This window comes from Protopterus annectens, chromosome 5.part0 (genome assembly GCF_019279795.1).
Source record: "Protopterus annectens isolate FY-2018-M chromosome 5.part0, PAN1.0, whole genome shotgun sequence".
Lineage (NCBI taxonomy): Eukaryota > Metazoa > Chordata > Ceratodontiformes > Protopteridae > Protopterus > Protopterus annectens.
In genome coordinates, this window is record NC_056735.1 from 1,912,694,155 (window position 1) to 1,912,715,946 (window position 21,792).

The following is a 21,792-nucleotide window of genomic DNA, read 5'->3' on the forward strand; positions in this document are numbered from 1 at the left end:
TTTGGTAGGGAAAAAGCCTGAGATGAGGCTGTGATTGAATAGGCCACACAGGTGTGGTGCCAGTTCACTTTGTAGTTCATGTAGAACACAGTCAGTGATATTGTCAGGTCCCATAGAAGCTGTATTCTTGGCCTTAGACAGTACTGTTTTAACCTGTGCAGCAGTAATATTGGGTGTCTGGCAATCTACTGGTATTGTGATTAGTCCTTTGGGGGAGGTAAAGTTGGCACAGAATCTGTTGGCCAGTATATTGGCAATATCTGTTGACTCGGTATAGGAGGTACCATTGTGCAGCATCTCAGAGCAAATCTGGGTATTGCTGTGGAGATTCTTTATATAACTATAGATGGCCTTATGGTAGTCTTTACTATCTGCTGCAATTTTGTTTTCATAGCTAGCTTTAGAGGATTTGATGAGGGATCTCAACTTTTTGTTGAGGCTGATAAGGGAGTTTTTCCAGTCTTGGGACTTCACCTTATTCCATATCAGTTTCCTCCTTCTGTTGTAGAGTTTGTTTATGGCAGGGGACCACCAGATTGGCTTCCTTTTTTTGGAGGAGAGCATCTTGGTTCTATTGGGTATGGTGAGATCCATGCATTTGTGTATGTGTTCGTACAATGCATTGTTGTATGATTCCACAGTCATGCAACTATTCTCCATTTGCATGGGTGCCGTGAAGTTATCCACCTCTGTTTTTAGGAGCCCAAAGTTAGCTTTGGAGAAGTTTTTCATGGTGGTTACCTTTGTGGGGGTGGGGGGATATGGATTACTAAGGTGATTAATTTGTGGTCAGATCTAACCAAGTTGACTACTGGTGTAGAGCAATGGTCACCCATATTAGTAATGACCAGGTCAAGGATGTTGCTCCCTCTAATGGGGGTAAGAACGAGCTGGTTCAGGGCATTGGAGTTAATGAATTCTAGGAAATGTTGGGCAAGTATATTGGTACATAAGTAGTTTACCCAGTTAATGGAGGGGTAGTTGAAGTTGCCCAGTATCAGAGTGTAACTTTGGACCCTAATATTCTCCAGGGTGCTTAGGAAAGTGGAGTGTGAGTCATGGGAATGGCAAGGGGTCTATAGTAGGCTATGACCTGAATTGCTGTCTTACCCAATGTTAACTGCACCTGAAGTATCTCTGATGTGTTATGTTGGGCTACCAGTCTGGACTTGTGCGCATCCTTTATGAATATGGAAACACCTCCACCTTTGGAGCTTTGGTCCAATTTCTGGGGCCGAAAGGTGTGGAATGAGTTATAGCCTGGTAGTGCAGAGATGCTTTCTGCTGCTTTGAACCAGGTCTCTGTTACAGCACAAATGTCAGTGCTCCCCATTTTAAGGAGTGCTTCAAAGGAGTGCATTTTGAGATTTAGACTTCTAGCATTGAGCAGCATGACCCTCAGGTTGCATTTGTTTGTAGCTGCTACAGTGGTAATTTGGTCTTTGGAACACAGTGTAAAAAAGGCACTATAGGGGTGGAAAGAGACTTGTCCAGTATCCAGAAGCCCAGGGGTGACAGATGCAGGCCATCTCTGGCAAAGCATCGAGGTCTGTCAATCATGTATCCCAGGTAGACAGATGCTGGATCCCCTTGGAATGACACCAGAAACTTAGCCAATTGTTGAAATGAATCATTTTCTGCTTGTACTGTGGTATCATTCTGGATGATGGTAGGATGCTGCTCAGGGCTAGGGTTATACCCACCTGGGCTACATAATCCGAGAGCTCCTCCATGTCTCTTTTGATGTAGTCCAGGGAGGAACATCTCAGGTCATTCACACCCACATGTACAATGACAGAGTCGTATTTGTACCTGTAATTGAGGGACCTGAATGTGTGCATTATGTGGTGGATCCTGGCACCTGACAGGCAGCTGACTGTTACTTTCTCCTTATTCAACCTAGTGAGTTTGACATCAGTGTGCCTCACTATTGAGTTACCTATGACTAGTGTGTTTGGCATACTGTTTTGCCTTAGGGTCTTTGGTTGAGTGGCACACTGTTTAGAAGAGTTATGTGTCTTGTGATTACTGTTGTGCTGTGGTGGTCGAGTGTGTTTCTGCCTTGGAGGCCTCTGCTGTTTGGGTAGACTTTTATTGAGAGCCATCTGCAAAGATGGGTGTGTGGTGTGTGTTTTTATGTGAAGGCAGTGCTGGTGTGTGTTCTGGAGGGCTATGTATTCCATGTGGTGTGGTGCAATTGTTGGCCTTCTCCTCTTGACCAGCTATTCTGGTCTTGACTGGAGAGTGCATGGCTTCCATTTTGGATATATAAGTGCATCTCTCGCAACATTGCTTCAGGATGCCCAAGTTCACCAGATTAATAGGAGAAAGCACAGGGAACTGACCTTAAACATGCCTGGAGGGGTGGACATTAATAATAAGTACAGCAGCTGTTTCCTTGCAGAACTATTAGTGCTGGTAGTACTTTTGTGTGCTACAATAATTGCTACAAGAAGTCTGGTAAAGTGCTAGACTAATAAGCTAGTAATGTGCAGGAGAGGAGAGAACTAGCAGATCTAAGGGAAAAATTGAAGAGCAGACTTTTTGGTGCCACTCAGAAGGTTACAAACCGTCCTGGATACAGCAAATCTGTATCTGGACTAGTAACTAGTTACAGGAAAGGCGAGAAACAAGAGCAAATGCGGCCTTTTAAACCAGAAAGTTGAAAGAGATGGAAAAACTGCCCAAATGACCAATAAACTACAATTTCTGGGCCAGAAACCACTCCTCTTGTGGTAGATAGGCAACCTACTGCTTACTACTACCATTGATAAGACAGAAGGCTTCCTTCCAACACAGAAAGTATTTTGGGGGTGGGGGCTCAGAAGTTTACAAACAATCCTGGACACAGCAAATCTGTATCTGGGTTAGACTAGTTAAAGGAAAGGCAGGAAACAAGCTTAGAACTTTTTTTTTTTTTTTTACAGAAAAGCAGCTAAAACAGCACTAAAAATAATTCAAATGCTGTGCAAGCTAGAACACTTGAGTTGTAGCAATATTAAAGCAAATGCAGTTTAAACAAATGCAATTTATTCAAACAGTATTCTGAATTTAATTCAGTTATTGTTTTATTCAACTCTAAATTGTTAAAAAGTTCCAAAAATATACTTATCAGCTCTATATTTCTAGACTGGTTGAGAAGCACACTCAGTCATAACACAAGGAGTTTCTAGCAATGGTAGATTTTTTTTTTTTAGTAAATTGGAAAGAGAGAAAGGAGGAACAAAGATAATTCAAGGTTAAGAATGATAAGTCCTGCATGATGGATGAATGTGTGATCGAAAAGATTACATGATTTTGTGGGAATGCATAGTGAAACAGTCATTGTGGGATTTACAGGGCTGCAGTTAAGGAATTTTTGCACAATGTTATGAATATTACGTTTTCCATATTTACATAATTATGCAGAAATGGGGTGTGATATAATGTTTGCAATAGCTTAAACAACATGTGGGTGGTACTCAAAAAATAGCATTATAACATGGCAGTGAATGTGAATGGCTCAACAGATATAAACGTTTGTTAAAACAGTTATGAATATTACCTATATTTTCATATTAGAATTATTACTGTAAATCTGTGTGCTGTACAGGACAAGCAGTGCTGCTGTCAGATGCATAGCATTATGTCACACAATTGTGTCACTCATAACTGCCATCTAGTGTGAATGGTTCTGAAGATCAATACTGTTGTTTCGAAATATTGTGAAAATATCATATGCATAACTTGCATCTATTGTTCAATATCACAGAACAGCAGTGTACTACCCACTCTTTTTGTACATCAATAGAAAGTCCTCAATCAGGTAAACAATTCACTCATGGATACGATGGGCGTGTCTTGTAAGGGTATAATCCATTGTTCGAACTTAACAATAATATAATCTGGCAAGTAAAATACTATTTTTTTTTAATTTGAAATATAAATTCAGTGTCAAAAGATAGACTTTTGATACTAACACTGCTGCATACCCCATAGTCTAATAGACAGCTTTCATTTTTTGCAATTTTTTGTAACTTTCATTGCTTCCAGGCTATTGTGAATCATTTGAAGTATGCCCTGAATAGATTGTTTGGGAGAAAGCTTGCCAAGAAGCCAATGTTTAATTAATCCCCCTGCTGATCTGGGCCGAATGAGTTAAAATATGCAAGGAAAAAGGAGAGATGAGAAGCTGGAGTAAGTAAGTAATGGAAGACATTTTATTTTCACCCTTGGGATGGATAAGGAAATGATGTAAAGAATTCAATGAAAGAAAGGTAAAATAGATTTGAAGGTGTTCATGAAGAGATGATTTTTTTAAAGAATTCTGATAGGCAAATTGGATGTCAAAAGAAACATGAAATATCACATAATGGAAGTGTAATGGGTAACATATGTAATGTTAAAGAAATATCATTTCATTTTAGACTGCAAATAAATAAACATGTTCTGGATGAAATTCAAAGAAACTTGCAAATGGATGCATATTGAAGAAATGAACATGAAAACAGTGTTTTATGGCAAATGTGAAGGGGTCACGGTAAAGTGGGAATAGATAAATGCAATGATTTTTTTTGTAGGAATATGGTGTATACAGAAAATATGCTGAGAAGAATAAATGTATAATAAAATAAGGACTGATGAGAACATAATGGAAGATTTTAAAAAAGATGGTTGTGGTAGAAGGGGTGGGATAAAAAAAATCAGGGGAAAGTAAAATATAACAGAAAGTGAAAACCTGGGGAAAAGAGCATTATGTGGAGAATATGTAAATAATGTATATGTGAAATGTACAAATAAAGTAACTTCATAGTCTTTTCTATTAAGTGCCATGGGATCTTTCAGATATGTCTGTGCCACCTCAAACTCAGGAAGATGGGACTTGATTAGTGTTTAATCAGGACAGGTTTGCTGTTTAGTAGGCATAAAATAAAATAAATAAAAAAGTAGTGTGTGTGTGTGAGTGTGTGCGTATCTGTGTGCATGTGCTTGTGTTTTCATGTCTGCGTGTGTGTATGTGTGCATGCATGTGTGTCTATGTGTTTGTGTGTGTGAGAGAGAGAAAGAGAACAAGAGAAAGCATAAGTGAGAGAGAGGCATAGACAATGAATACTAATGTCTTTTGAGAACAACAGGCAGTCCACCACACACATTACCTAAACAATAAAAAGTATGAAACTCTAATATCCTCAGTGGTCTCACAGAAAATCAAACAATATAGGAGGGACAGAACAGAACAATGTAGCAAAATCAGGGATGGTTAAAGGGCATGGGGGGGAGGGCAGTTGAAAAGCCTTGCATTCAATGATTTCTTTCATTCATTTGGTCACAGTGAGAAATCTGAGGTATATTCAGTTAACAAAGTGGCTATAATGGTAAACATTTGAAATGTCAAAACCCACTTTAGTGAGTCCTGAAATATTGAGATTGAATAGCTGAAAGAATGGACTTACATATACTAAGTCTGAGATGCCATTTCTTGGATTATTCCTTTTTCACTGACATATGGTGATCTCAGAGTTGGTATATATAAGTCCGGGGGTGTGGGGTGCTTTTCCTCACATGGTGGGATGCAGGGCAGCTTGTCCCCCTGTAAAAATAAGTTTTAAGTAGAAGAGTGATTTTCAAAATTCTTATTTTTCATAAACTGTTTTATATAAAAAAATATATTAAAAAATTATATAGTGATAAATAATACAAAACATTTTAACAGATAGCAATAATGCACTACAGGATGCTTGTTATTCTCAGATTAATGATCTTCCAAGAATGGAAAAACTGTCTATCTGTGGTTTTCAGGCCTCATACAACCCCTAGGCTTAATATCCCCAGTAACGCACATCCAATTGGGTATTAGAGCTTGACTGCAACGTCACTACTGTGAAGTTAATCCACACATGTTTGGAATAGAAACTACAGCCTTCTGCTATTCCTGCACCAAAGGCAACTGTATACCCACTGAGCCACTGACACAAACTCATAGGCCCTGTGACTGACTGCTACACATTTTTTCAACGCATTTTTTGTCAGAATAACACAAAATCATAACATTAACAGTTTGTATAATTTTAATAGCTTTAGCAATCTCAGCATGTTTGTGTGTGTGGATATATCTATATATATATATATATATATATATATATATATATATATATATATATATATATATATATATATATATATATATATATATATATATATATATATATATATATATATATATATGAAAACAATTGCCCAAAGTAAGATGAAAGGAGCACAAAGTCAGCAACAAGTTCAACAAACGTGGTTTTCAACAAAGACAAATCCAATAGTGAATCCAATAGTGAACCAAGCAATCCAATGTTAAGTAGATAAAAACTTTTATTAACTAAAAATGAGCGCTTTCGCGGACTGACATCCGCTTCATCAGATAATGAACTCAACACTACTGAAACTTATATAGCAATGCAACTGATCACATGACTGTGCATCATCTGGTGATAAGTCAATTAGCTTGCTCATTAAACAATTAAAATTCATTTAAAGTAATAACACATAAAACTCTATATATAACACAATATAGCACTGATAACTTGTGTGAATCCTGAATAATAAAGTGCATAAAAGCAATAAATTACATAATAAACTACATAAAAACAATGAAGAACAGGAAGTTACACTGATATAAACAGTTAGATACATATTTTCTTATGTAATTAATTGGATTTGTCTTTGTTGAAAACCACGTTTGTTGAACTTGTTGCTGACCTTTGTGCTCCTTTCATCTTACTTTGGGCAATTGTTTTCATTTACCTTGGGACTTTGTGTGTTTTTACCAGATATATATATATATATATATATATATATATATATATATATATATACATATATGTATGTATATATATATGTATATATATATATATATATATATATATATATATATATATATATATAGATAGATAGATAGATATAGAGAGAGAGAGTCACAAAAGGAAGTACTGCCAGCGCAGCTAGCTGGAATTTTGTAAATAATTTTATGTCATTTGTGAATATCAACATGATTCATATAAGATGTTTGTGTTACAAATGTATTAGAACTGTATGTCATGTGTATATCAAACTTGTTTGTACAGACATGTGAGTTAAAAAAAAAAAAAAAGGTATTTTGTAAAGTACTGAGCTTAGAGATGTGTCCACAGTGTGCCCTACTGGAAAGGAACAGACATGTCCATGTACTATTGTAACTGTTTAGATGTATATATTTTAACAGCTGAAACTGGAATACAGAAGGCTAACTTCAGAAAAATAGCTCAAATTAAATTATGTTATGGCAGCAAGGAGACACAATGTCTGGGCTGAGATGCTTTTGTTATTGTCTTGGAGTTGTTTTAGTGTTTTAAACTTAACAGCAACTGTAAAGATCTGAGGTCTATGTATTTTCACAGGGAGATGCTAAATGCTGCCAGCTTCTATCAGTCATTGGTTTTCACCTGGGATTGAGCCAGATGACAAGAAGTGATGTCATCCTAAAAGCATCCCAGGAGTAATAGCTTAGATATTATTTTGAGTAGTGTCTGAGTGAGACAGAGCATTATGTATTCTGTCTTTGACCTGACAACAACATCAGCTAGAAGATCCATTCACCACATTTGCCTTGCTGTAATGGTAAGTTCCTAGGGTGTAGAACTTCTCTTAGATACAGTGAGGAATCTAGTAAAGATTAGTTTAGACATTTTTCTTTATTTATTTGAGACTGCCCTGCAATGTTGGTTTAAATATTTCCTGTGGTTTTGAACTCTGACGTTACTGTAAATGCATATTTAATATTGTCCTGTTCTCTTATCATTTATTATTAAATATATTAAACCTTCCATTGTGACTGGTCTGTCTAGAAATATTTAAGTCTGAGAGTACTGGTATATTTATTTGGTGACACTGTGTAGGCCAGTCCTAATAGACTTGCTCTTAATCAGACTATCATTCGTATTGATAGCAACATTACACAGTAAGATTGGGCACCCTTTGTTAAGGGCCTTAAAGTTGTTGATAGAGATCTGGCTAGTGGTAGTTATACCTACCGTATAATCTGGCAAAAGAGGGCATAGCTATTAAACCTGTGCTAGCCTTTCCCAGCGGTGTGTGTGTGTGTGTGTGTGTGTGTGTGTGTGTGTGTGTGTGTGTGTGTGTGTAAACCAAATCTCCAACAGTGCGAGTGTCAGCTACTTGGGCAGAGGCATGAAGCACTGGTTAGATAGAGAGATTGCTGGAGGTCTTGGCTTGGCCACTCAGCTGAGATCTCAACTCTATAGTTGTGCCAGTGGGGAGTCTTACTGGGGATCTGGAGAAAGAGAGAGAACCCAGCCCCAGATTGACTGTGGTCTCTGGGTGCTCTTACGGGAAATTGCACTTGATGCAGAGAGCTACTTCTGGAAATACTGCGTGTGTACCTGTCATCCACTGTTATCCTCCCAGCGTGAACATCCCTCACTGTTGCCAGTGGCGATGATTGAGGCTCCATGATTACTGGACCAGTGGTGAGGCATCATGCACACACATATATGTGTGTGTCTATATATTGTATGTTGTATATTATATATAGATAGATATAAGCATGCGTGCGCGCACACTCACACACACACACACACACACACACACACACACACACACACACACACACACACACACACACACACACACACACGCACACACACGCACACACACACACACACACACACACACACACACACACACACACACACACACACACACACACACACACACACACACACACACACATACACACACACATGCACACATACCCTGAAAATCATCTCTACCCACTTGTACTGTTCTGGTTAACAAAGCAAAATAAATAAAAATAAATTAATTTTACATATGTAAATAAACACCTTGGCAATGTGCTGATATTAACATTTTAGCAATTTCTTTTCTTTAGGAATGTGCAACCATGGCCCTATTTCCAACATCAGCAAACCATTTGTAATACAACTAAACTGGGGAGGATTTTCATATATTTATGGTTCTTGGGGAAAAGATCCCTTCCCTTGACCCCCTGAAAAGGAACTATACTGGGTTGCACCACTGAACACAGATGCAAGATACATGGAATACTACAGAACATACCAAAACTATGATTATTTTTTACTTTAAAAAAATCCAAAAGAACAGCATATCATTTATGGACAAGGCAGTGGTACAGTTGTGTATAATAATTCTCTGTATTATAACTGTCATCCTTCTGGAGATATCTGTAAAATTGATGTAGACACTAATACACTTGTTATAAGAAAAATCCTTCCAGGTGCTGTATTTAACAACAGATTTTCCTATGCTGGTGTTAACTGGCAGGATTTTGATTTTGCTGTTGATGAAAGTGGTTTATGGGTGATTTACTCCACTGAGATGAGCACAGGTAATATTGTTATTAGCAAACTTAATGACACTACGCTCACTGTTGAAAATACCTGGCAAACTAAGCAGTACAAGCCAGCAGCATCAAATGCCTTTATTGCATGTGGAGTTCTTTATGCTACAAAGACTGTAAGTACCAGGAAAGAATTATTATTCTACATGTTTGACACAAAGACTGGAACTGAAAGTCGCCTGAATTTGGTATTTGATAAGATGTTGGAAACAATTAAAAGTGTTCAGTATAATCCAGCTGATCGCAAACTGTATTTATATAATGATGGCTATGAAGTAACCTATCATGCAAAATTTTCATAGTAAAAAAAAAGTTATCTAAACTAATTCAAAGTTAACCTTTTTAAATGTTTTACAATGCTCTTGAGTTATTCTCTAGATTATTGTTTATGGCTTTCTTAGCTGCATGATATCACTTTAAATGCAATGCATCTTCTGGCAAGGATCTATCCAGAAATTTCTCTTCTGTATTTAAATGACATATTGTTTTATTTGACCCAACAATGTACCTAGCATTTAACAAATTAACATATTTCTTTAATGGGCTTTACCTATGCTTCATCACATTAAACACTAAGGAAAACTGAACTCAATGAAAACAGCCAGTTGGACCTTCAAATTGATGAGGCATCTTGTGAAAAGTGTTTTTGCAGGGCGAAGGCCTCCTGCACCACCAACATGGAAGTAAACCATCCATACCCCAGTGTTAAATATACCAACTCCATGATTACACAATCACAAAGAAAAGAGAAATCGTTAAAAAAGAAATCACTGCCCATGCACAAATACAAGGCATATTTTTTAAGAATAACAGTGATTGGTATTTCATCAAAATGGAGTTGAAATTGTGTCAGCTTTGCTCTCAGTGAAATGCAGGTAGCCCTTCAAAGTCAATCCCCTATAGTGCTATGGAAAGTATATGCCATTTTTAGATATCATTCACGGCAGTTGTAAATGTTCCATTCTGCTGTTTACAGATTCAGGTTGCAAAAATTACTTTAGTCAGTTATAGATGTTCTAGTCAGTATCAGTCAAAATACTATTGTGATACTCAAGAAAAAGGAGATCAAAATTATGGGGCCAACAGCATGTTGACAGAATCTCTTATAGGCTCGTAATAATAATAATAATAATAACAATAATAATAATAATAATAATAATATCACTGAATACAGGTGTTTTTCTTTCTGTTGAGGGGAGTTCAACCCCGCATTTTCCCAATGAAGAGAGCTGTTGCTCTGCATCCTGCCCAGGATACTAGAATCATCTGTAAGGTTGCTCCACCTTGGTAGAAATAAAAAAATCTGTTTAATGTTTTTCTTCAGCCATATTGATTTTTAGCTCATAATTTTCTTTCAGCTGAGTAGCTGATGCTGTACCTTTGTCTTATGAGAAGAAGAACTAATTTGAATACACTGAGCATTCCTTGCAACATGCAATTATGAATTTCACACTTACTGAGAAATAAAGATATGTAGTTGGAAAAATGGTAACTCCTAAAGGCTCAATGTAACATAACCAAAGAAACAAATTAATGAGTTGAATGAGTTGTTTATTACTGACATTTCATGAAGGTATCAGCATATGTTTCTCATGCTCAAAACTGTAATCAAAAGCTTGCAGTCATTTCCAAAACTGATTTTTATATGAGGGAAACCCCTCTCTCCTTCATAGGTTCATAGGTTCATACTAGGCTATCTGCCCAAGGGCATTTATAAGCCTAGCCCATAGTATGTGGCTTTCGCCACCCCTTTAGTTTGAATAAAACTATGCCCATTATTTTGCTGTGCCTCTGTCAAGCAGTGACACTGAAGTAATCCCTGGGGTATATCTGGAATCTCCCATCCATTGGTCAAGATTCCTCTTGAACAAGGCCAGCTAGGTGCTCTGCCTCACATGTACCGGGATTTTGTTCCACAGCATAGGGAGTCTCTGAGTGATGAATCTGTCCCTCCAGCACGTTCTATTAATAACCGTGTCAAGGTTTAAGTCTCCTGCCCTTGTGGATCTGAGGGATCTAGATTTTTTGAGGTGAAGCATATTCATCAAATCTGGGTTTGACATGGCCTTATATGTCAGGCACAGGTCACCTCTGAGCAAGCGGTATGAGACTGAATAGAGCTGGAGTTCTTTCAGTCGGGCAGCATAAGACATATTTTTGAGACCCTTCTTTCCAGCTGCTGCAGGTGTCGGGTCAGATACATTCCGAATGGGGCATTGTACTCAATCATAGGTCTAATGAGTGATGAGTACAGGGGGATGATAACCTCCCTTGATCTAGATGTGAATCCCTTCATGATCAGGTGGGCAATGTAGAAGGTTTTCCTGACTACTTTAGCAACATGAGTGTCAAACGAAAGGCTACTGTCAACCTGGGTCCCTAGATCCCTGATGACTTCTTCTGTGTTCAGTGGATTGCCACCTATATGGTAGCTAGGGGTAACCTTGTTTTTCCCGAAGGGTATGACTATGCAATTCTTGGCGTTTAACTTTAGGCCATGGCTCTGACACCAGTTATCCATTTCTGTGAGGCCCTTCTGAAGGATATCTGTGTCAGATGTGTTTTCGACTATGGCGCCCAGTTTGCAGTCATCTGCAAACTTGGTCAGCCATAACCCTCCTGTGTTAGCTTGTACTTCAGAAAAGTAGATGCCGAACAAGAGTGGACCCAGGACTGAGCCCTGAGGGACACCACTTGTGACAGGCTTTGAGTCTGACATGGCTCCAGCAACTCTGACCCTGTGGGTTCTGTCACTTAGCCAGTTTGCAACCCATCTTGTGATGTATGGGTTTACATTCAAGCTGATGAGTTTTTCGATGATACCTGAGTGGGGTATTGTGTCAAAGGCCATTGCCAGGTCGAGGTAGGCTGTATGGACTGCCTTTCCCTCATCAATAGCCTTGGTGACTGTTTCGAAAAAGTCAACCAAGTTTAAAAGGCATGATCTGCCTTTGACAAAGCCAAACTGGGTTGGATCCAAAGTCTGCAAGTTCCCTATGTCTTTATTTATGAGTTCCATTATGATCCTCTCCATGGCTTTGCAGATAAGGCTTGTCAAGCTAATGGGACAGTAATTTCCAGGGTCGGTGGAGGCACCGCCCTTGTGAAGTGGGACCACAGTCGCCGTGCGCCACTCCTCGGGTACATATCCTGAGGTGAGGCTAAGATTAAACAGCTGTCCTAACTGCGGATTTAATTCCTCATTGAGTTCATGGAGCACACAGCCGGGGACACCATCTGGTCCCATGGATGCTGTGTTTTTTGCCTTGGAGAGAGCAGTTCTCACCTGGGCGTTGGAGATGTTTGGGGGGCTACAATCCTCTGGTATAGATATCACTCCTTTTGGGGAGGAGGGGGGGAGAAGTTTGCACTGAACCTGTCAGCCAGTATGTTGGCAATGTGTGTAGGTTCAGTAATCTTCACATCATTTTGAACTAATTCTGAGCATATCTGGGAGTTTCCTCCTAGGTTTCTAACATAGCTAAAGAAGGCCTTATGATTGTCTTTTGAGTCCTTGGCGATTTTTCTCTCAAAATTTGCCTTGGATGATTTTATGAGAGCTCTTAGTTTTTTACTTATAATGATCAAAGGTGTCTTACCCTTCAAGGATTTTGCTCTATATTGTAGTAGCTTCCTCCTTTTGTTGTAGAGCTTGTTTATGGCTGGGGTCCACCAGACTGGATGCTTGCCTTTGGTACAAAGAGTCTTAGTTTTGTTTGGGATTGCCTGATCCATGCAGTCCTGTAGGTGCTGGTAGAAGGCATTTGTAAGTGATTCAGCGGTTTGAGTAATGTTTACCACTGGCTCAGGAGCCTTAAAGGAGACCACACTAGTTTTTTGAAGTGTGAAGTCGGCTTTTGAGAAGTTTTTCACTGTGGTCTTTTTTTTTTCAGGTGGGGGCGGGATGAGGACCTCCAGCGAGATTAGTTTATGATCTGATCTCACCAGTGAGGGGTATACTTCCGGTGTTGAACATTGCGATCCCATGTTCGTGATGATGCGATCAAGTATGTTTTCTCCTCTTGTTTTCTCCTGCACCTCCAACCCCCCTCCACTCATTAATATAATCACCTAAAGCTCAGTACCATGAACACAAAGGGCAAATTACTGAATTTTCACAAAATCTCCAAAGTATTTGCCTTTTGCTTTTCTTAAATTAATTCATATAAAAGGTACCATTTTCAGAACCCAGTGCTTGAATTGGTACAATCCAAATGATTGTGATCTGGCTGAACAATTGATTCCAGTATTACGGGCCTTATATACTTTTATAAAGCATATGAAGACGCATATATAGATGGGCACCATAGATCTAATGTGAAATTGATAAAAGGAGTTTTACAATTTGATCAGATATTACCCATTTTATTTTGTTGACTTTTTTCCCCAACTATTAGAATTCTTTGTATCATTCAGAATTCTGAGCAGCTCACCTTACTCTTGAAAGCACAAAAACATATGAATGCTTTTGTGATGTTGTTATACATTTCACTGAAAATGCTAATCTGCTGATGCGACTGACATTCATCTGACATTCTAGAAAAGCCTGTAAGCTTCTTATTCAAGTAATGGGCATACTTATAATTCTATTCTTTTATACACCTTTGTTTGGCTTAGAATTAATATTCTAATGAACATTGTCTGTTAAAATTTAACAGGAATTAATTAGTTTAAAGATTTTCTGTAACATTGTCCCCATTTTTCTCAATACATTTTAAAACTTGACTTTGACTTTTGCATCTGACACCTGAGAAAATGGTTGCTATACTGTCAGTGTTCTTAAAGTCACTGTTAATTTAAAACTGTGCAGATTCTGTAACAAATGAATCAACTGTCTATCTATGTAACATCTCACTGATAATTTATTTGAATGAACGTCTCCTATATGAGATTTTGTTTGCTGTAACCTTTTTGTCACAAAAAGCTTAATGCCATTGTATGATTCAGATTTTTATATAAAGTTTGATTTTGCCTTGTTGTACAAGCCAGCATCACTGAAGAAGAAAATCAATGAAAAGTTCAAAATTAAGCTTTAATATTATGATTTTTTCCCCTCTGAGATCAGTAGGAGTGCAGTCACAGTAAAAACCTTAAGTAATAGGTAATTATTAGGCTAATGACCCAGAGTGGCTTTTTAAATACAGCCATGCTTCCCAAGGTGAAAATTAGACCCTGTACTTTATGTCTGTCAGGTAAACACCTTAACCATTTCACCAACCTTTAACCACCTTCTGATTAAAATCCAATATATTGCAACTCCAGTTAACATTTCTGCATCTTCTCTACCATGTTACATTTCTCTTCATTTTTTTTCACTTTTACATACCAGTGAAAAGAAGTTATATGTATACCCCCTTGCAGATGTCACTGCTATTTCCTGCCCCCCCCCCCAATTGAGAACTACAGTGCCTTCTCTACTTGTGCAGTTGCTAGGTTCTGTTGCTTTGATATCTTCTTTCACCACATAGGCTATACCTGTTCCTCATGTATCTACGTTGCCCTGTTATTTGTACATTATACTACTGCATGTGGCATTCTACCTGTGCTTCTCTGATTTGTTTTTGTTACTCTATTTTGTTTCGATTACTCCCATAACATTCATAATATGTAAATATTATTTTCCCCACAAAAAAGAACAGTAACACAACTGTACATTACTGCCCATCTTGCTTGCAATGATTTCACATCTATAAATTGACTTGTTTGTGTTGATTACTTCCTAATCCTGTCCCAGCTGTTGGAGTTTGCATCACTTCATACCTTGCAGTTTTATTGGAAGAGGTTCTGAATGTTTCCTGTTTTTTATCCTCATGGAGACACTACAGAGTACTGCTTCACAGAAAGGGTGGTGGGTGTCTGTATATGCCTATCAGAAGAAATTAGGATGGTCAGATCCAGTGACTCTCAGGAATGAGTGGTACAAACATACTGGCAGTTATTGTAGTGGCTTTAACTAATTTAGTTTTATTTATTTAAAGTATGAATGCTCAAGCTTAAGAATTAACAAATACAAAAAAAAATGACAAAGGATGCATAAAACAGGTTAGAGCTGTCAAAAGCACAGTACAGATTAAAAAAATAAATAAATAAAAATAAGCTGAATTCCTTCAAAAATTCAATACCCTAAAATCTGCATAACTACTTCTACCAGGCTCACAATAAACTCTTCTAAGCAGAAGAAATCAAGTGATCTTCTACAGAAAACGTATTTTTCATATGATCATATCTGGGATAGTAGCTGTTTCTTGAGGATTGGACAAGACTCAAAAAAAAAAAAACTTGCAAGATGTTTCCAAATGAGTCTTTGGAAATGCCCTCAGGCTAGTTTTGTGTGGATATAGGGCCTCAACAACTCTTTTAGAGAGGCAGGACCCAGATCACATAGGTCACAGAAGGTGAAGATATGAATCATAAATACATATTTGGTCATATCAGCCATCACAGATCTTGGAGTGCAAGAAATATATGACACATTCCAGCCATACTAATCACCAGCCTGGCAGTGGTATTCTGTACTCTTTACAGGCAGACCAGATTGCCATCTCAAACCCAAGGTAGACAACATTGTAATAACTGAGATGGGAAAACACAAGAGTATTTACCTCCACCCCAACAACTGAAAATGGTACTATGGCATTTGGTTTAAGCAATGCTGTTTAGATGGAAATTAGATGTAATGACATCTGACAGCTGGTTCCCAAGGGTCAGTCTGTGTTCAAGAGCTATGCCCAGATCCAAAATGTGAGAACTAAATTCCAGCTGATTCCTGCTTGAAGTGATCAACCCTGGCACCACAGGAAAACTTGATTGATGGCAGTAGGAGAAATCAACATTGCATCCATCTTTGCTGTTTGAGCCATAATTGCTTAGACATCATCCAATTAAGAATGGAATTCAGACAGTCTTCTGGCTATGAACAAAATCAGGAAAATTCTCTTGAGAGAAGAAGAGGTAAAGAGGTAAAGTTGTATATCATCAACATATGATAGATAAAACATCTCTCTCCTCACCATGACTTCTCTTGCTGGCAGCTTATATACTGTAAGTAAGAAATAAGCCAAAATTGAACCCTGTGGTATACCAGCTTCCATTGGATAGGAGTCAAAGGAGTTTATCCCTAACATCACCCCCCTGATTACAACCTGCAAGACAGGACAGAAGGCAGTCCAGTACTGTGCTGGAATGCCCACAGCACACCTACAGATGTAAAGTCAGGAATGCATGATATTTAGTATCAAAAGCAGCTGAGAAACCAACACAGACCACAGCCGACAACTTTTCTGATCCTTCAGTCTAAGGAAGTCATTTATTACTTGAATGAATGTTGTCTTCATATGATACCTAGACCTACTTTGAGACTGTCTATCACAGGTTCATAGGTTCATAGGAGATTACTAGGCTAACATCTTAAGGGCCCTTACAAGTCTAATCAATATAACCTGATTTTACCCAATGTATGGTCCCTCAGAGCAAGAAGATGGCATGGATTTGTGCCTGTGCATTGATTATCTTACAGATTGCCCTTTCCATAAGAGACATACACATTAGCCCAGATGTGAATGTGCAATTCCCCATCCATTGATCCAAATGTGTCTGAAGAGGGCCAGGGAGAAGCTCTGCTTAATGTGAATAGGAAGCCTGCTCCAAAGAAGGGACAATCTTTGAGACACATATCTGTCTCTCGAGACTGTTTTGTTTGAGTCGCAGACTAAGTTTTTAATCCACTAGATTGGGTGACCCTCATGCTGTTTGACTTGTGGATGTGTAGCAGCTCCATCAGGGCTGGATTTGTGAGTGCCTTGTAGGTCAGGTATAGGTCACACCTTAATAGCTGGTAGGAGACAGAGTAAAGAGATAAGGCTTTTAGTTTATCTGCATAGGTCATGTTGTTTACACCCTGTATTTTCTTTGTGAGGCACCTCTGAGGTTGTTCCAGCCACTGTACGTTCCTAGTCAAGTACATGCCACATGGTGCATTGCAACTGATTATTGGTCTAATGAGGGCTGAGTGCAATGGGGCTATAATTTCCTTGGATCTGGATGCCATACCTTTACTTTTAAGTTGTGCACATAAAAGGACTTGGTTACCATTGTGGACACATGGCGGTCAAAGTTCAGGCTACTATGTCTCTGTGCACCTAGATCTCTCACCTCTGAGTCTACCCTTGATGGTGTGCTATAGTTGTTGTAATTTTCAGGGTTGTTTGACTTACCCAAGACTATCATAATGCATTTTTGCATTAAGTTTTAAGCAATGGTTCTGGTACCAATCATTTGTCAGATCTAGACCCTTCTGAATGATATTTGCACCACTGGGAGATTCAATGATTGACCCCAGATTGCAGTCTTCAGCAAACTTTGTCATCGAGAGGCCTTCCACATTAGCCTTGACTTCAGAGAAGTATATTCTGAACAAGAGTGGCTCCAGCATTGAGTCCTGTGGCACACCACTAACAACTGGTCTCTTGCTGGATTTGGATTCACCAACTTTAACCACATGTGTCCTGCCCATGAATCAATTGGCTATCCATCTGGTGACTAAGCAATAATAAGACAAGTATCCATTTTGGAATATTTCAACTATAAAAAAAACACTTGAACTACTGACATAGTACCTACAGAACAAACCAAAAACAATGCCCAGAGGATGTCACTTCACTTTAGCAGTAACTGTAAGGGAATAACAGAAATTGTTAAGAGATATTGGGATGTGCTAGTGGCTGAACCCATGGTTAGGAGTTTGGTGCGTGATACTCCGAAGTTTATTTTCAAGAATAAAAAGAATATAAGAAGAATGTTATGTAATCCTAAGAAGATATGCAATGATACAAATAGATTAAATCACTGCCCAGGCACAAAACCATGTAATCATTCATAAGTCCATCCTGTGTATTTGTACATCCTGATACAGGATATTTATATAAGTTCCAAGCTTTAGCTTATTGTAACACCAAGCATGTGGTTTACCTGGCAGTTTGCCAGGAATGCCCAGCATTATACCTAGGTAAAACAGAGACGGAACTCAGGGCATGAATCAGAGAGCATTTATACCATATGCGCATCTCTTCTACAAATAATGTACTGGCAAAACATATCAGTGAAAGAGGCAATAGCCATATATTTAAATATATGGCAATAGAAGTACTATCAGAGAGGGAATGGATGGGTGACATTAAAACACAAACAAAATCTGTTGAAGCCAGATGGATTATAAGGATGCATGCTGATAGAGGGAGTGGGTTAAATGACAATGTTTCACTTAAACCATTCTTGAAGTTAAGACGGCTGCATTGATTAGTTAATTGATTAATTGCTGGTTTTATGTGTTTTGATTGGTTGCTTGATGCTTAAAAATGCTGACTGTTTTACTTCTGTTATGGTCTAAAGAAGCAATGGGATACATCATGAAAGCACTAATCTCTGGATTTATTAAAGTTTTGTTTTAACTTTTTTGACTGCCTGCAGCTTGTGAAGACTAGATCGTGCCTTGGTATTCCTTTTTACCTTTATGTGTATATTGTTGGACACGTAACTAAAGAATTCCAACACCCTAAGAACAATTTTTATTTTTTTGTGTTTTATTCTATATTGAAATAAGTGATGTGTGTCACCATGGAGACACTGTTGTGGCTCTGGTGGCATTATCAAATTAACATAGGTTGTGTGTCACCATGCAGTCACAATCATGGCATTACTGACATCAAAATGACAAAAGTGATGCATGATGGTAGAATCTTTCTCATCTACAGAGCTTAACTTAAGAAGCATTTAGCTCCATTGAGTCTTGACATACCAACAACCATCTACTACTTAACCCCCAAAAAACTAAACTTTTATTATTTTTACCAAAACTATTTTCTCCAGATACTTCTAACTTTGCTATTACTTCTCTGAACAATAATACTTCAGTTAATGTGATTTCACTCACAACACTGCTAGGTGTCACTACTAACAACAATCTTAAGTTTGACCTACATATCAGCAACAACATAAAAAAACTAATAAAAAAATGGGCATGATGTATAGGGCTAAGAAATTCATCTCCAACTCCGCATGAGTCACCCTTGCCACCACCTATTTCTTACCCACCCTTCTATACGCTTCATCTATTCTGACCAATCTTCACTCTTCCCTCAAACCAAAACTTATGCAATGTTATAACAAAATAACTAAATTTGCAACAGACCAAGCCCACTACTCTCACCATTGCTCTGCTCTCAAGTCCCTAAACTGGCTCGAACTACCCCACCTTCTCACCTTTAATCAACTAACACTGACATACAAAATACTGTACAACTCCATTTTCACAAACTACATCATCACTACTTCAACACTATATTCCACTGTGTGACCTACACTCTTCTCACAACTATCTACTATCTATTTACAAACCTCAAAGATCTAATGGTGTTAGTCTGTACTCTCACAGTGTTGCCAAATCATGGAATAACATTCCAGAATCAGTCAGACTTATACCCTTCTACTATCCTTTCAAGGTTCGGCTGAAAGAACATCTAACTAATAACTGGATCTGCCCATGCTTCACAACATCTTAGCACTCTTTTTCCATTCCCTTCTCTCAAGTTTTAATAGACTTTTCCTTGAGCTATCCTACTTCCCTTCATTACCTAATTTTTAGACTAACCTTTCCATAATTCCTTAACCTTCTAATGTACCGTCTCTCTATTCTTACACTAACCCTTATCTATCCCAGAAATTATGACTGAAATTTGCTACCTAAGTCTCTTGCCAGAAAGTGTATATAGTTTTTACAACTTATTACTTATTCTGTAATATATTTTTCATGTGTTATTACATAACATACATATTAGGAACTCTCTTCTATCTTCTATATGATGTTATGTTCAACTTTATTGCTTGCTTTATATTTGCTTACTTTCTTCTTTTATTGTCTCCACAAATTGTACTTCTGTGTGATTGTCTTACCCCCGGATTCACGAATCCTCTGTGTAAGACTTAATAAGTCTTACTCGGAAGCTGCAGTTGAACGGTATGATGTCAGCATGGCATGAATATGCATGAGGGCATGCTGACTCAACCGTAAGTCTTACACGGACTGTGTAAGAAAGCAGGGGGAGTGACCGACTGCCGAGCAGTCTAAATGTCCTTGCCCCTGCAAGTGCTGAAAATAAAAGTAAATAAACAAGAGCGAGTCCACTCAAATGCCCCTGCATCCAATATCTCACTGTCAGATATTGTAAACCCCCATCACATGTCCAAAATGCATAACATTAAAATGTTCATTAAACTTCCAAAATAGCTGCCTGTATTTGCGTGTGTGTGTGGGGGTGTGCCCATTGCTTAGCTACAGTTAGCATTACTGACATGGAAGAGCATAAAAAATAATGTTTATGCAAATCACATCAAATAGCAATAGCGTACTGGTAGAGTGTTTGCACAAAGAAGAGGCATTCACGGTTCGAGTCCCACCACTCCCTGTCGTATTTATTTGTTAAATCAGTATATGGAATAATACCCAACATATATGTTTAAACATAAGCAAAAAGCAGTGAAATGGCCAATGTATCAGTGAATAAAATAAATATTTTAAAGGATCCCAATATAAAATTGCCTGCAGTTAAGCAGCGTTTCACCCAGCGCAATATAGTTGCTCCTAGCTAGCTCGCGCTTTACCCAGCGCAATGTAGTTGCCATTAGCTAACTCGCACTTTACCCAGCACAATGTAGTTGCCCATAGCTAAATTGTGCTTTACCCATCGCAAAATAGTTGCCCAAAGGTAAATAGTGCTGTATCCAGCGCAATTGGTTTGCGCGGAGGTGCGCACCGCGCCAACCAGCGCACCGTCGGGCAACGTGGAGCAACGTAGAGCAAAGCTGCTTAAACACAGCCACACCCCCTAACTTGTCTGGACAGTAGTAAAATAAAATGCAGTGATAAGGTTTGAACCCAGGACACTGTACACCAGAATCAAAGTATCGAACCACTAAGCCATGACAGCTTAGGATAAACATCCACTGTTAACATATATATATATATATATATAGTAATAAAAGGTTGATTAACCATTGCTAAGCAGGTCTGCAGTCAGCCAAGAATATTCAAAAATGGCCAATCACAGAAAAGTGCGGGAAATGTGGCATATTTAAGCCGCATAGGTGGGAATACTCGCCACAACTGATTGTAGCACCCATCTGCAGTTAGAATGTCTGGTGCTGGAGAGGGAACACACTTTAGAGTGCAATGCTGGGGCATTGAGAAGTCAAGATATATGGTATGGCTCCTAGTCCATCGGCATGAGACCTGACTCCTGCAGGGCCAGTTCCAAGTAACGGAGTATAAGGCAGAGGCTTGGAATCAGTTGGCTCATGAACTCACCAGTGCCACAGGCATCCCTCGGACTGGT

At 38.5% G+C, this 21,792-nt stretch overlaps 1 pseudogene; it reads left to right on the forward strand.

The window, feature by feature from the left end:
• The window catches only part of LOC122802435, a 221,390-nt pseudogene extending 211,682 nt beyond the window's left edge, over positions 1–9,708 (forward strand).
• The last annotated feature ends 12,084 nt before the right edge of the window (positions 9,709–21,792 follow it).